This window comes from Cupressus sempervirens, chromosome 1 (genome assembly GCF_028749045.1).
Source record: "Cupressus sempervirens isolate cs-2001-9-10 chromosome 1, ASM2874904v1, whole genome shotgun sequence".
Lineage (NCBI taxonomy): Eukaryota > Viridiplantae > Streptophyta > Pinopsida > Cupressales > Cupressaceae > Cupressus > Cupressus sempervirens.
Genome location: NC_143118.1, coordinates 566,925,185 through 566,942,056, shown reverse-complemented (window position 1 = coordinate 566,942,056; position 16,872 = coordinate 566,925,185).

Genomic DNA, 16,872 nt, shown 5'->3' with positions numbered 1-16,872 from the left:
TTGTAAAGGTAGTTTTTGGTAGAGTTTGGGAGAAGGTATTGTGAGAAGGGTTTTCTCCAAAATCTGATAACATTTTAAGCCCATAGGGCATGTCATGGAGTCTATTTTCATTGTACTAAATGTAATAGCAAATTTCTTTTGATAATAATATTCCCCTTTTCCTGTTGTGTTCATTTTTATCTTGGGTTGTGTCCCCATCACAAACTCAACAAGTCCTCATAAATTTTATCTACAAGACATGGAGAAAAATAATATACTACTATGGAGTGCGAGTGTTTCATATGAATTTCCATGTATATGTAATCAGAAGGGACTACTTTTTTAGAGTTTTTTCCTAAGAATTATCAAAGTGTATATAATGTAGCCTTTAGATAGGGAGAAAAAGACATCAATAGGAAATAGTTCATTTGAAATAGGGCCAATGTAATAGATTTTGATTCCTTCCTTATCAATGCAAGTCTTAAAAAAATTATCTCTATCAAAATCCTTAGGTTGATTATATTTTTTTTCAATTTTATTCAAGTCCATGTTGTCTAGGAATCCTGGTGGGTTGTAGATGTCAAACACATTTTGAATTTATTCTTTGAAAAATGTCACCTATGGCTCACCCTTGTTGTATCTGATCAACTTAACAACATGTTCATATGTATTGGCCACTACAAGTAACAATTATACATCCATAAACACATTAGGGACTACCAAATTTCTCAAATCAAATTTATAGGAATTAGACTTTGGGTTCGCCAAATATGACCATCCATACTACAACCTAAACATCTCTAACCCGACAATAGGTACAACTACATCTATTGTATGTACAACCTTATCAAATAAACCATCTTTGATTATTTATCCTCGTACTAACTTTTGGCCCTTATATATGTCATTTTTCAAGGGTTTTGATTGGTAGAGAAGTCATCAAATAAGTTTCTCTTTAAATATTATGTTTGACCTCAGTGATATCTCTATGGTAGAATCTTGTCTAACCAAGACTCTCTCAAACAAAAATTTACTAAAAAAGGAAACTAGGGCTTGCTTCTATTTTAACAATTCAAAATTAATTTTACTTCAATTATGAAAATTTCACATCCCAACTCAATTTATAAACTCTAAAAAATATTTTCCCAATAATTTACCAAAAATTTACCATTAAAAACCTTAGAGATATGAAACCCTATTTATGGCTTTATCTCTTGAAATTTTCCCCAATTCTGCACAAAGGAGCTCCACTTGATTTCTTTGCAACTCAAAAAAAATCAGAACTTAAATTGAATGAGAATGACCAAAAAAATAAATGAATTGGCCTTGTATTTAGTGTTTGGAACTACTACTTCAACACCTAATCCTCCCCTTATTTTAGATGAGAAATAAAATGGCTGAAAAATCCTTTAGAGTCAATTTTAATTCTAAGTCATTGATCTTCCTAGGTGGACACATCCTAAAGTCTTGAATAATCAATCTTACATTGACCACCACACTTGAAAATTGACCTATTCTCTTGGAACATTAGGATAGATAGGTTATTAAGAGAGGGGGGTGGGGGGGGATAGGGGGTTGAATCAATATCCTTTAAAAAAAATTAACCTTAAAACCAATTTAGTAATTCCCTTGACTCCTCTATAACTCAATAAGTACATAACATTTACCACAATACTTATAAATAAAATCACTTATCTAATTTAACATGCATCAACAATAAACTCATAACAAAAGTATTTGGTCATGCAAAAACCCTTGGTTAGAGGGAAAACTCTAGTGGGGATGGTACCCAAAAATCCATCACTATTATAGAAAGAGAATGGCTTGTTAGGACTACAATTTTTTTTTCACTTCTAGTGACTTACTCTATTAAGAGTATACAATCAGATTTTCTAAGATCTACCTTCTTTAAGGATTTTTGAACACTGTTATAAGTGTGTACTCCATTAGAATATTTACATCAAGGCTTTTAGGTCTACCTTGTGACAAGATTTAGACTACTATAGTGATTAGAAAGTAGCAACAAATGATTTTTATTGTAGCAACTTACTTTTCTTGATTAGATCTCACTTCTACACAACTCTTTATCACCTTCTATGACTCATCTTCAATTCCTCTTAACATTGCTTGAATCTATGACCTTTGAAATACTCAAGACTTTCCTCTATAATAAACATTTATTGCTTGGTGTAATACTCCTCTCAACAACAACTTAAAATTGTTCCAATTAGGTCCTTTCATTTTTTTCTTTTTCTTCTTAAATATCTAACCTAATTAGGGTTTCAAAATAATCTAGAATGCATCATTGATCAAAATCAATGACCTAGAATAGTCTTCATTCCATATAGTTCCTTTCTATATTATCATTGGTCTTCTCTACCTTGGAACCATAAAATAGTCAAATTATATCTTTAATAAATCTTATAAAATCTCTTCCTTGAACTATGTGAATAATGTTTCCTACTTGATATGTCTATTTCACATTATATTTTATTCCAATTTAAATGTTCATGTGTCCTCTATTTTAATTGGTAAATGCTATGTTCTATCTATTGTCACCTGGTAGTGTCTCTTCTCACTTATCTTTATCTATCTCAGTAAGGTCTTCTACTTGGTGGATATTAGTCATCTTGGTGAGTATTCCAAGGAGGTAGATTAAACCACATAATTACATACATAGTACTCCAAGGAGGATGATAGCTAAATTGAAGCAACAATTCATTCTTGTGGATTATGAGCTTGATCTATTAAAGAAGATGCAAGGGTTGAAGCAAACGAGATTTTTTTTTCAAGAGTATATTGAAGAGTTCTACTGAGTTCTCATAATAATCAACCATGAAAAAGATAATAAGGAGAAATTCATTCGTTATCTTAATGGATTAAGGCCAAGCATGAAGGATGAGCTGAGTCTAGTTCGAATGAACAATATTGAGGAGGCATACCAATTTTTCCTAAAAGTTGAAGAGAAACTAAGCAAGAAGTCTGACAACAAGAATAGTGGAAGAGGTTGTGGTGGAAGATCTAGTAAACAATCTTATGGAGGCCATAATGATAACCACAAGAAAAAGGATGAGGCTGGAAGTAGCAGTCAAAACTAGAGAAGAAATAATTCTTATCATTTCCATGATCAAAACAATAGAGATTAGAGAGGAAGAGGTAGAGGACAAGGATCTAGAAGAGGAGGCTTTCGTGGGAAATGTTTTCACTGTGGAGAAGAAGGGCATAGAGCATTTGAATGTACCCAACACCAAGGAATGATAGATCAAAGAATAGAAGGCCTAGCCAGAGTTTCACATGTTGATGAAGATGCCAAATGCTAACATTCTAAAGATGTTGAAAGAGGAGAAGTCTTAGTTAATAGAAGAGTCCTATTGAGTGGTGAGAATGAACCTGATCAAAGAAGGAGTTTGTTTCACACAAGGTGCAAATGTAAAGATAAGTGTTGCGATGTGATCATTGATGGTGGAAGTAGTAACAATCTAGTGTCAGAAATGATGGTCACAAAGTTAAAGTTGAAGAGACAGAAACACCTACATCCATACCATATTGCTTGGCTACAAGATGACCACAAGGTCATGGATAATGAGCAGTGCTCAGTGAAGTTCAAGATTGGAAGCTACCAGGATGAGGTACTATGTGATCTCATACCTATGGACATGTTTCATATGTTGTTGGATAGGCCATGGAAATTGACAGGAATGCTATACATAATGGGCAAGAAATTACCTACACTCTGACCAAGGATGGAGTGAAACATAAGTTGAAACCATTGAAGGATAAAGAAGAAAAGGTATGTAGTACTACCAAAATATGTTTGTTGATGGAAAAGAGTTTCTCAAAGGTATGAAGCATGAACACATGTGTTTTCCTATAATTCTTAAAGATAATAAAGAAGAAGTAGAGGAGGTACTTATAGAATTTGCAAACATGTTGGGAGAGTTTTCTAATCTTGTATCAGACAATGTACTCATTGGATTACCCCTAATGAGAAATATTAGTCACCAGATGGATTTGGTTCTAGGTGCCAGTTTGCCAAACAAGGAAATGCATAGAATGACACCAATAGAAAGTGAAGAGTTGAACAGGCAAGTTCATGAGTTTATGCAAAAGTGGTTGATTTGAGAGAGTTTGAGTCCATGTGTTGTACCAGCCATATTAGCACCAAAGAAGAATGGAGAATGGAGGATGTGCACAAATTCTCACACTATCAACAAGATCATGATCAAGTATAGATTTCCATTGCCAAGAATGGATGATATTATGGACTTTTTGAGTGGTGTTGAGTATTTCACAAAGATGGATCTAAAGAGTGGATACCATTAGATTCATATCAGAGAAGGTGATGAGTGGAAGACTGCTTTCACTACCAAAGGACTTTATGAGTGGTTAGTCATGCCTTTTGGGCTAACAAATGCACTGAGAACTTTCATGCGGCTCATAAATGAGTTATTGAAGGAGTTTTTGGGTAAGTTTGTCATTGTTGACCTAGATGATATATTGATCTTTAGTAAGACATTGGAGGAGAATTTGATTCATATTCACAAGGTGTTTGATAAGTTGAGGGAAGAAAAAAATTGTTGATAAACTTGAAGAAGTGTAGTTTTATAAAGGAGTTGGTGTACCTAGGATTCTTAGTCTTAGCAGAAGGTCTAAAAATGGACCCAAAGAAAGTGAACACTATCCTTGAATGGCCTACTCCAAGGAGTGCAACTAAGGTAAGATCTTTTCATGGGATGGCTAGTTTTAATAGAATTTTCATAAGAGTGTTTAGCAGTATCTATGGACCCCTGACTGAAACAATTAGAGAGGATAAGAAAGAATTTATGTGGACTGTAGGAGCAGATAAGAGTTTTAATTTGTTGAAACAAGAAGTTCCTGAGTAACCTATTTTAGCACTTTCCAATTTTAACAAGGTGTTTCAAGTAGACTATGATGCTAGTGGTACTACAATAGGAGTTTTTTTTGAGCCAAGAAGGTAGACCTGTTGCTTATTTTAGTGAGAAATTGAATGATGCAAAAAGAAAATATTATGTTTATGATCAGGAATTTTATACTATAATTCAAGAATTGAAGAAGTGGAGACACTATCTTCTTCCTAAGGAGTTTGTTTTGTATAATGATCTGTTGGAAATCTAATTGAAAAGCTCATTATTAAGATCAAAGAGGGAGATTTTTGCAAAGAAGGAAAATTGATGTTTTCAATCATTGTTTTGTCATTGATTTCAAACCTGCTATTTGTAGGAATGACATTTTCTTATAAGATCCAAGTACTATCACTTAGTTGATTGATGAAGAGGATTTGATCAACAAGATGTAATAAGAGCATCTAAGGGAAAGGTTGAGTTATGATGTTTAATGAAGTGCAAGGATCAGTTAAGACAATGGTTAAATGATGTATTAATAGCATACTCAAAGATATACAGGTTGGTCACAATTAGAAAAATTGGAGGAAGAAGTTGTAACAAGGTTGATTGCAAAGCTTAAACTAAGATCATTAGTGGGTGTTGAGCAAGTTAGTTGAAGCCAAGCAAATTCCCAGTTGGAGCCAAGTAATAATAAATTCTAGTGTATGTCAAGTGATCTTCAAGTGCCAAGTGAAGATCAGGTGCTGAGCATCAAAAAATCCTAATTGGTGTCGAATGATCTTCAGGTGTTGAGCATCAGGAAAAACACAATTGATGTCGAGTAACACAGCATGTTGCAAGCATCAGTATTTCAATAGTTTTGAGTTGCTGCATTATTTCAAATGACAAAGATTCACCAAATATGAGTTGATAAAGTGGTTACCTTGAATTTTTGAATGAGTTGGAAGATGAGGATGATGATCTAGTGGCATAGAATTTTATGTAAACTATTTTTTGGATGAATTTAGGAGGATTATTCAAGAAGTTTCTAGAGGAAACAAAACATGGGTTAGATGTAATGAATTCTACCTAATCCATAGGAATTAAAATTAAAGAATGGAAGAATCAAGTGAGAAAAAGAACTCCAAGACTTCTATTTAAGGATTCATAGACCAAGAAGCAAATGCTACTGATATTGTTGCTACTGAAGAGCCAAACCTGTGAAGTGGTTAGAAGGGTGTCAAGGAGTAGACATCTAGGAGAAGGAAGAGCACTGAGGATTTGCTTCTACAAGTGGTCATGAAAAGATTATTGCACTGGTACATTGAGCATGGAGACTCAAGGGGACTAAGCTTGAAAGGAGGGAAAGCTGTCAGAGTTGTAGAGATTGAAGACCAGGCAATGGTATGAGCTGAGAAGTGATATGAGATCTACAAGATAAGTTGTATGCTGTAGTCAGGTCAAAGATTTTCTAATACTCTCTAGCAATTGTATTAGATCTAAAAATACTATGAACTTAGGTTGGTTTAATAGCCATTTGTAAATCCTTTAACAGGGTGGCATTCCAAGTGAATGTTCTAAAGTCCTCTAACTAGGCCCACTTTTAATAGGGTGGTTGAATCCTCTAACAAAGTCACATTTAACAGTGTGTTTTAAGCCTCTAACAAGGTAGGCCTTTCATAGGGCATCACTTTAGAAGAGTGAGAATGGAGTAGCATGTTACTAGTGGTTTTTCCCAAATTAGGTTTCCACGTAAATCACTATGTTATGTGTTGATTTCATATGTGCTATGCTTGCATGTTGATTTACAGTAACTTTTTGAATAGAAAAGTTAAAGCTTGGATGAATAAATGATTGAATGGGCTCACTATACTCAGTGAAAAGTTTGAATAGGACATTGTGGCCTTAAATAACTAATTCACCCCCTCGCCCTCTCAGTTATTCTAAAGCATTTCTAACATGATCATCAAGCTTTGTAATATTTGAATAGTCAAGGAAAATTGAACCAAAGGTATTTAAAGTGGGTTGAGTTTTTATAGAGTTATACATTTATTTTGAAACACAAGAGTAGGTACTCTAATAGAATTGCAGATGCTCTTAGTAGAAGATGACTTTTGCTGACAGAAATGTAGATAAAGGTGGTTGGGTTCAAGGAAATTAGAACTTTGTATCTAGATGATCCTAATTTTGGTGAAGCATGGAAGGCTTGTATAGAACCTATTACAATTGACAAGATAAAGTGGTTGGATTTTATGATCCAGGATAGTATGTTGTTCAAAGGAAGCTAGTTGTGCATTCCCAAAAGTTCAATGAGAAAGAATCTCATCAAGGAGAAGCATAGTAGAGGATTGGCTAGACATTTTGGCAAAGATAAAACCATTGCTTTGGTTGTTGAGAATTATTACTAGGAATAATTGCAAAAAGATGTGAAGAAGTTTGTATAGAGTTGTAGAGTATTTCAGATGGCAAAAGGAGTAAAGTAGAATATAGGGTTGTATCAGCCATTACTTGTACCAAAGAAGCCATGGGAGGATGTCAGCATGGATTTTATTCTTGGATTACCAAGGAATTAGCATTGGCATGATTCTATTTTTGTGGTGGTTGACAGGTTTTCAAAGATGGCACATTTTATTCCTTTAAAGAAGACCAGTGATGTTGTTCATGTGGCAGAGTTTTTTTCCAGAGAAGTGGTGAGACTACATGGTGCTAAAGAGTATAGTTTCAGATCGAGATACCAAAGTTGTTGGGTATTTTTGGCATACATTGTGGAAGAAGTTGAAGAGAGATTTGAAGTTTAGTTCATCACATCATCCATAGACTAATGGACAGATAGAAGCTGTGAATCATAGTTTGGGAAACTTGTTGAGATGTTTGGTTGGAGACAAGCCAAAAGGATGGGCTATGATTTTACCAAAGGTAGAATATTCATATAAAAATTCTATCTATAAGAGTACTAGTAAATCACCATTCTAGATTGTATATGGGAGTAGTCCCAGAAATGTTTTTGAATTGAAGCAATTGGATAAAGGAGAGATAAGTAGTGTTGAAGAAAAAGATTTTGTTTGAACATTTGAAGAACATCCATTAGGAGGTGAGGAAGCACATCATAAAGATGAATACATAGTATAAGGCTAAGGTATATGTGAAAAGGAGGTATAAATTTTTTTAGATTTGAGATGAAGTCATGATCCATTTGAGTAAGGAGCATTTTCCAGTGGGTACATATAATACGTTGAAGATGAAGAAGTTTGGACTATGCAAGATAGTGAAAAGGCATGATTCTACAAATGCTTATGAAGTGGAGTTTCCTAATGACTTGAATATTTCACCAGTATTTAACATTTCAGATTTGATAGAGTATTATGAAGGAGGTGATGGAGATGAAATTATAGAAGTGCAGTGGAGTATTCCAACAACTAGTTCAGCTACAAAGGAGATTGAGGAGATACTAGATAGTCATGTTGGAAAAAGTACTAGGAATAGAACTTATGAGGAATATCTAGTCAAATGGAAAGGGAGGTGAGTTGTAGATTCATCATGGCTAGCATAGGAGGAGGTTGACCATCTTGATTTTCCTTCGAACACCTGAGACATGATGGAATCACTTCTCAAATTACTCCTAGTGTCTGATGTAGGAACATCCTAGGTGTAAGAGAAATCTTGCATCACCCAAAAATATTTTATTTTCAATCTTTTCTATCTTAATAAGAACTAGTATACAGGGTGGTTACTATTTATGGGAACTTACTATTTTTAGTAAGTTTGTCATATGAGCTCAGAATCTTCTCATTTTCTATAGGAAGGTTCATTTTAGAGTTATAAGCTTACCATAAAAATCTCATTTCTCTAGCTTAAGTATCAGAGAAGTTATTGCAGATTTTTGAAGGAAAAATTTGCAAAAAAATCTTTAGGCTCACTGTTAGAGGCCTTAGAGTGCCTAGATGAGGTCTAAAAACTCAACAAAAGGGCAGTTGTAGAGTTTTGTGCCTATAGATTAGGAGCTGGAATTTCTAAAAATTGGCTATAATAGCCAATCAGAGTAACGGTTCGAGAGTTATGGTCTTTCGAAGTTGGACTGTCAAAATTTTTACAATAATTTGTAAAAAAAATTATTTAGCTAACTCTATATGTATTGTTAAGGTCTGTCGGTCATAGGTATTAAGTTTGAGCATCTAGAACCTTCCCAAGTGGCATAAAATTGTCTATTTCAAAAAGGCCTGAACATTGTCTAGAACAGCTCTGGGTGATAGTTTGCAACTTGTCTTGTAGATTACTATAATGAAGGCACCCATGTGGGTTAGCATAATGTACTTATGAATTCTGTGATTCCACATTTGCTGCCCAAATAAGAATTCCATATTTTATTCTTGCATTTTCTATTGTTTCTTTGTTTCTGTTATGAGTTTATGGTATTAAGGAGAGAACCGTTCATCATCTAAGTTCTGAGAATACCAAGTAATACTCTATTGTTGTTGTTTTTGTTCATATCTTCTCAAATCATCTTCATCAAGCAAGTCTAAAATCCTCTAGATTTAGAGATTGTCATCAGCTATCCATACACTAAAAGAATCTCAAACACAATAGATGCACAATAGGTGCATACTCCTTAGACATCAATTGTTTGCTTTACACTAAACAATTCACAAGACAATAGATGCATATTCCTTATTCCTTTCATGAATCTTTCTAAATCTCTCTAAAGAGATATCTCTTCCCCATTGCTCAGGAGTTATTCTCAAGAATACCCTCCCCCTGCCTTAGGAGATGTTTTTCATGCCATAATCTCCCCTTCAAAGGTCTCAAACTCAATGTTACAACATACCAATTGTAAAATACTAATTTCTAATATGTTGCACAAACTCTTCAACTAGATCAAGAATCCAAAGACACTGTTCAATACCAAATATCAATAGTCCTCAATGAGTAAGTCCATCATAGATACTCCCCCATATGAGAAGTATCAACATTTAGTCTAGTCAAAAAATAGCTCTCTATACCACTGGACTAATGCACTCTTTGCATTAACTACTCAGAAGTAGGGAGGGGCATAACCCTGCACATATCTCTCAAATACTCAAATGTATCTTTAGGAAAAGGCTTCATAGAGATATCTATAATCTAATCTTTAGTACTTACATAATCCAGTCTGATTTGCTTTTTTGCTTCTTTCTCTCTCAACACATGATACTTAATAGATATATGTGTACTCTTAGAATGCAATACATAATTCTTAGACATACTTACTATACTTGTGTTATCATAGTAAATGCTAATAGATTCTTTAATCTCAATTCTAATATCCTTGAGCATCATGCATATAGCTTGATTATAGTTATTTGCTACTGCAACATACTCTACCTCAGCTGTACTCTGTGAGATACAATCTTGCTTCTTGCCTAATCAAGAAACTAGTCTTCCTCCAAAAAAGGATTATTCACCATTGGTGCTCTTTCTATCATCCATATTGCCTACCCAATCCGCATCAGAATATGCACATAAAGTGAAATCATTCAATCTATCATACCAAATCCCATAATCAAGTGTCCCTTTCAAATATCTAAATATTCTCTTTACTATTGCCAAATGATATTCCTTAGGATCATCTTGAAATCTAGCTACAATCCCAACTACATTTTCTATATTTGGTCTAGTGTGAGTTAGATACTACAAACCTCCAATCATTGATCTATTCTTCTTCTTCCCTACTGCACATGTCTCATCTTTGTTGGATAAATTGTGACCAGTTATCATGGGTATACCAATAGATTTACAACTTTCCAAACCAAACCTTTTCAATATTCTTTTAGGTACTTAGCTTGTGAAATGAATATACCATGATTATTTTGCATAATCTAAAATCTTAGGAAAAACTTCATTTCTCCTATCATGCTCATTTCAAATTCATTCTTCACCTTGCTTATTCATATTATTTCTAAAAACCCATTTTGTTCCTATCACATTCTTGTCTTTTGGTCTAGGAACTAACTCCCATGTATCACATTCTTTTCTTTTGGTCTAAGAACTAATTCCCATGTATCATTCTTCACTATCTATTCCAAGTCTTCCTTCATTGCTTGGATCCAATGATTATCTTTAACTACTTTATATGTGCTCTTAGGTTCAACTTGAGATATCAAACATATCTCCTCATTTACTCTATTCCTTATCATCACACCTTTATCTTTACTTCCAATTAATTTCTCAAGAGGGTGATTCTTTGTCAGATTCTTGTGAGGGATGGTAGTTGACAACTCAACTCTTATCTCTTCTCTTGATTCAGAACTCTATTCTTCTCTTTTCTCAATAGTTAGCACATCATTCTACAAGTTATTGTTAGTCTTAAAGAAAACTTTAGCATTCTATGTAATAATTCTAGAATTGTCCTCTTCTTCATTAGAATTATAATCTACCATCTTTTCTTTAGTTATAAACTTCTCACCAATCTGTACATTTGTGCATTCAAGTGTTGTCTTAGTTCTATAGTTAAAGCATATGTAAGCTTTACTTTTCAATGAATAGCCAAGAAACATACCTTCATCTCTTCTTGGATCACAATTACCAATGTCATCATCTCTCTTAATATAACATTTTCTCCCAACTATCCTGAAATACTTGATTGATAATGAATGTCCAAACCATAGTCCATAAAGTGTCTTGTCCATACCTTTTCTAATCTATACTCTGCTCAAAGTATATATTGTTGTGTTAACTCCTCTTTAGAATGTCTTAGAAACATCATTTTCAAATAGTATCACTCTAGCTGCTTCTTCTACAAACTTATTTTTTCTTTCAGCAATCCCATTTTTCTCAGGTGTTCTAGGTGCAGATAGTTGTCTTTTGATTCCATTCTCTTCACAGAATATGTTAAATTCTCTAGAGGTGAATTCTCCTCCTCTATTAGATCTCAAGCACTTTATCTTAACACTAGATTCATTCCCAACTCTATTTTTTAATATGTTAAACTTCTCAAAAGCTTTAGTTTTCTCTTTAAGAAATGCTACTCACATTATTCTAGTGAAATCATCAACATAAATCATAAAATATATTTCACCATAGAATCCTCTTATTCTAGAAGGACTACTTGGATCTATGTGAATGATCTCCAACTTTTTTGTGGTAGTGAACTTCTTGCTAGTAAATGATAATTTCTTCTACTTAGCCATAATAAATTCCTTACACACAACATTATTAAGTTTAACAATCTTAGGAAAGTCTCTAACTGCAATAGTGCTACTAACCTTCATAATATTATCAAAATTTTTGTGATAAAATCTTCTATGCCACAACCAATTGTTTTCCACTTTAGCTACCAAACATGTCATTTCAGTAGGATTCAACTAAAATACATTACCTCTAGATCTAGTGCCAATTCCAATCAGCTTACCAACTTTGTCTTTGATAATGCAAGTCTTCTCTGTAAATTACAACTAATAACCCTTGTCCACCAATTGATCAAAACTCAACAATTTATGCTTCAATCCATCAACAAAATAAACATCATTAGTATTAGTTTTACCATCAAGAGTAATGGATCCAATTCATGTTATATGCAAGGTTGCATTGTTACCAACTCTAACAATACCTCCATCATGATTCTTGAACTTGAAAAACTTATTCATATCACCAATCATGTGATGTGAACAACCACTATCAATTATCTAATCAAACTTCTTTTCCACTTGGGTAACTAGAGCTCTTTGTTCTCTTATTTCTCTATCAAGATCATCTTCCTTGATAGCCACAAATAATAATTCATCATCACTTTCACTTTGACCTTTCTCATTAGATTCTTCATCTTCATTTGCATATAAATAGATTCTATCTCTATCTCTTCTAGGATTAAACCTTCCCTTATACTTTTTCTCTCTTTAAGGATGTATAATAACCAAACTCATTACAAATCCAAAATTTAAATATTTTCTTACCATTTTTTTCTCTTCTCACTAGAAGGGCTATTCCTTTCTCAATCTTCTTATCTTCATTAGATCTACTACTACCAACAAAATCTCCACATGTGGTTGCACTCCTTGCCAAATTAGGTCAAATGTTTAGGGCACTAAAAGTTGTTTCAACTCTTGCTAATTCTCCAAACTTCCTTAGATCTACTTCTATTGGTTTCAATATTCCAAGCAATATTTCTTTTGTGAAATCTTTAGTTTAGAGCATTAATAGTTGTATCATTTGGGCTATAGGCTTGAATGGTAGTGTCAAACTTTTCAAGATCTTCCATACAACTTCATCATCTTGTTTGGGTCCACCATAAGACCAAATTCTTGCAACAATTTTTGATATTCTGCCAACATAAATACTTATAGATTCATCTTCCATCATTTTAGCATCTTGAAATGCACATATCCAATTTTTTAATCTCATTCTCTTTGCATGATCATCACCTTCAAAATTAGATTCTAATGATTTCCAAATTGCATGAGATGTTGCAAGTGATTTTACCTGACTGTATTCATTCTTTGGAAGAGCTATCAGTAGAGATTCTCTTGCTCTCATGTTACACATGAATAGATCTCTCTCTTCTTCACTGTATCCTTCAAGATTTTCTTCTTCAACAATTTTCTTCTCACTCTTCATCAAGATCCAATATCCTAGACCCATGCACAATAGAAAAGTCTTCATCTTCTCCTTCCAATTTTCATATTTGGCCCCATTAAATCTAGGACTATCCTTTCTGAAAAGATTCACCATCAAACTCCCAAAGATATTAAGCTTATCCTTCAAGGACCTAATGCTTTGATACCAATTATTAGAATATATAGTCCACTGATATAACTGAGAGGGGGGGTGGGGGGGTGAATCATTTATCCAACTATTATCACAATTAACAACCTTCCATAATCTTAACCATATGAGTAATATAAATTGAAACCATAAAAACATACTCATACACAATAACACAGGATATGTTAATTAGGGAAACCCTTGATCAGAGGTAAAACCTCAGTGGGGATGGTATCCACAAGATGATGTACTAATATAAATATTCTTGTTTAGAGGATGGACCCTGTTAGGAGTCTATGAATACATTTAGTACATATGAGTCCCTATTAAGAGACTTTTAATTCCTGTTATTAGATTCCAACCCTATTAGGAGTTGTCGAAGATAGTTAGACTCACTACCCAAACAACTTCAAGGGTAAGACCAATAAACCCACTATCCAAATGATCTCTGTATTATTCCTTGCAAAATAATAGAATCCTATCAATCAGACATCTGCTCCTTTTGATCTTGAAACTAGATCACAACTCTTGCATCCAATAATCCCTTGAATATTTGACATGCATTCTTCAAGCACTCTTCTCCTTTTCATAGTTCGCACTTCATACAATGATCACACCATTTTACAATCAAGAAAAATGTCTTTCCTTTATACCATATCTACTAGTGTAAATAATTATTATTTATGATTTACTTATGTTTACTTAGGATAAATACATTATTTTATTATTTCTTAGGTTAGAAACTTAGGAATTTGCGTACTCATATGAGTTGTCATGTTGACAACACTAGAGTAAGAAACTCTAATTAAGCAAATGGTGTCTACAACATTGGAGTTTGCATAATTAACTGAGTTGTCATGTTGACAAAATAGTTATTCACACTCTTGCTTTAACACATGGTGTCTATAACATAATTTTACATGCTACACCTTTGTAGGCTTATCCTCTCATCATCACACTAACTCTTGTGCTTAATGGAGGATAATCCACTCCTAGTGGACATGTGCCTAGTTGTAAGACTTATTAGTGTGATGACTCCTAGTCAGTCTAGAGGGCTTTATATTCATGCACTCCTAATGTATAGTTGAATCAATTACATCAATTGAACATCATATTTTTATTCTGATCATACTCTATTGGTCTGTTTTGTGGTAGTTATTATGCTTCTTGGCCTTGGGTGATTTTTCCCTAAGGAAAATTCTTACATGGTATTAGAGCCATAGAGGTGTCATTTCATAGCCATTGGAGACCATTCTTGCTTCACCTCTCTAAGGAAACCTCGATTCAGATCTAGAGTATTTGTAGCTATTGGGAGCTTCTAGAGCCAAAGTAGACCTCACTATTGTATTTGGAGCATTGGTTCGGTGAAAATTGACTATAAATTTGTCTATATTGGGCCATAGTCAAATTTGAGGCAAATTTTTTTTACAAATCAGCACCCAAAGGCCTGATTTGCCAGTACATTATGATCATTTTTAGATCTTCTTAATTTATTTTCAGATCTATTAATTTTATTTTCTCTATTTCATTTGGAGCATTTTTTTCAAAAAAAATTTCAGCCTACTAGGCATGCAGAGATTTTTTTTTTTGCAGGAACCAAGTGGTGAAACCCTATCCCCCGTTGAGGAATATTCTTAGTGTTTTTGACATATTCCACATTATTTCCAATTGATCAAACTCACTTTCAGCAGCCATGTTTTGTTTACAACCCACGGCCTTATGTTTTTAAACTACTCTGCACCTCTTGTGCAGTGCGTGTGGGACTAAAAGTCCCAAAAGCTTCCACTGAAAACTCATTTTCTCAGCAAATGTGTTTTGACCTCTGGTATTGGCGATCTCAATCGTTCTCTACTGGTAATCTTAAAATGATGGTAACTAAACTTAGACTTTGGCCCATCTTCAGTTCTTCGACCGATGATTGAACCATCACTGGCAACGTCAATATTCAATGACATCCAATATTCAAACTTCCCACTGACACTTGCAGAATTAGAACCCAATATTCCCCATTAGAACCCCTTCTTTCAGCCACATGGATACCTAGTTTGGATATCATAGTGATAATAGAGCATGCCACATGGAGCCAACTAAGCCCACCAACCTCCTACCACATCTGTAGTAAACAAGCCATATGTCTTCTAGCTCACCGACAGGTCATCTTTGCCATGTTGGATCTGTACAAGACACATAAGCTTGTTGTAGCTTCTATGCCTACCACCACATCATTATCCATACTACTAATGTCATCACTGACATCACTGCCACGTTAGCCAGGGGCATCTTTTTTATTGATGCCACCTTTTTGCTATGTTAAATTTGACGACCATTTGACCATCATTTGCAGGCCAACTTGCACTACAATGATGGTTATTTAGATGTGAAATTTAATCTCATAGTTTGCCGATCAAACCCCTCTCCATAATCAGTTTTGATTTGATAGTCAGACTTTGGGTGGCCATATCTCAATCATCTGGGCTCCAAATCAGGTACAATTTTTTTTATTTTGGCAAGAATTTCCTGAGCTTTTTAGTGGTGTAATTATTTTCTAGTTTTGGTGTATGGATTTATCAAAAATTATAGTTTTTGGTGGCTATACCTATCCAACCCTACATTTTGCAACTTCAATTGCTCCATACAAGCTCACTTGGACACATAAACAAGTTCTATTTTTTTGAAAGTGAATAGTTTTTCATCTACTTTCTAAATTTGCAGTCAAATTATAGGCTTCCATGGATAGAAATATCTCTTTTAGAAATAGGTCCTTTCTTTATGTTGTATTGCTTCAAAATTATTGTATTTCTTAGCTACATTGTAGAGTTCTAGATTTGAACTATCAAAGGAGATTGTAAACAAACAATTAGAAGTCACTAAGTCCATTTTGATAAAGTTTCCCATTGTAATCGCACTACCTGTAAAGTGCCAAATCATGCATTAGGGAGGGTTAATTGATTATTTTTACATTTTGGGGGGTGCAAACATTCATTGATCTCATGGAGTTTTGTTTCATATGTTGGGGTGGTCTTAGATGGAGGTTGACAAAGAGGAACTATCAGAAATGGAGTGCCTTAAGCATTTGATTATCTAAGAAGAGAGCATAAGGAAGTATTTCCTTATTTATGTTCCAATGAAATGATCTCTTACATTGAACAACCACATGTTAAAATAATTTTGGGCATCATTTATTTCACTGTCAACCATTATCACTTTGATGTCATTGACAAGTTTATGTATCCTTATTACAATTGGACAGGTGTTTGGAAAGTATGTGGAGGTCCCACAATTCCTCCATTTCCAAAAGACATTCTATCTTTAGTTA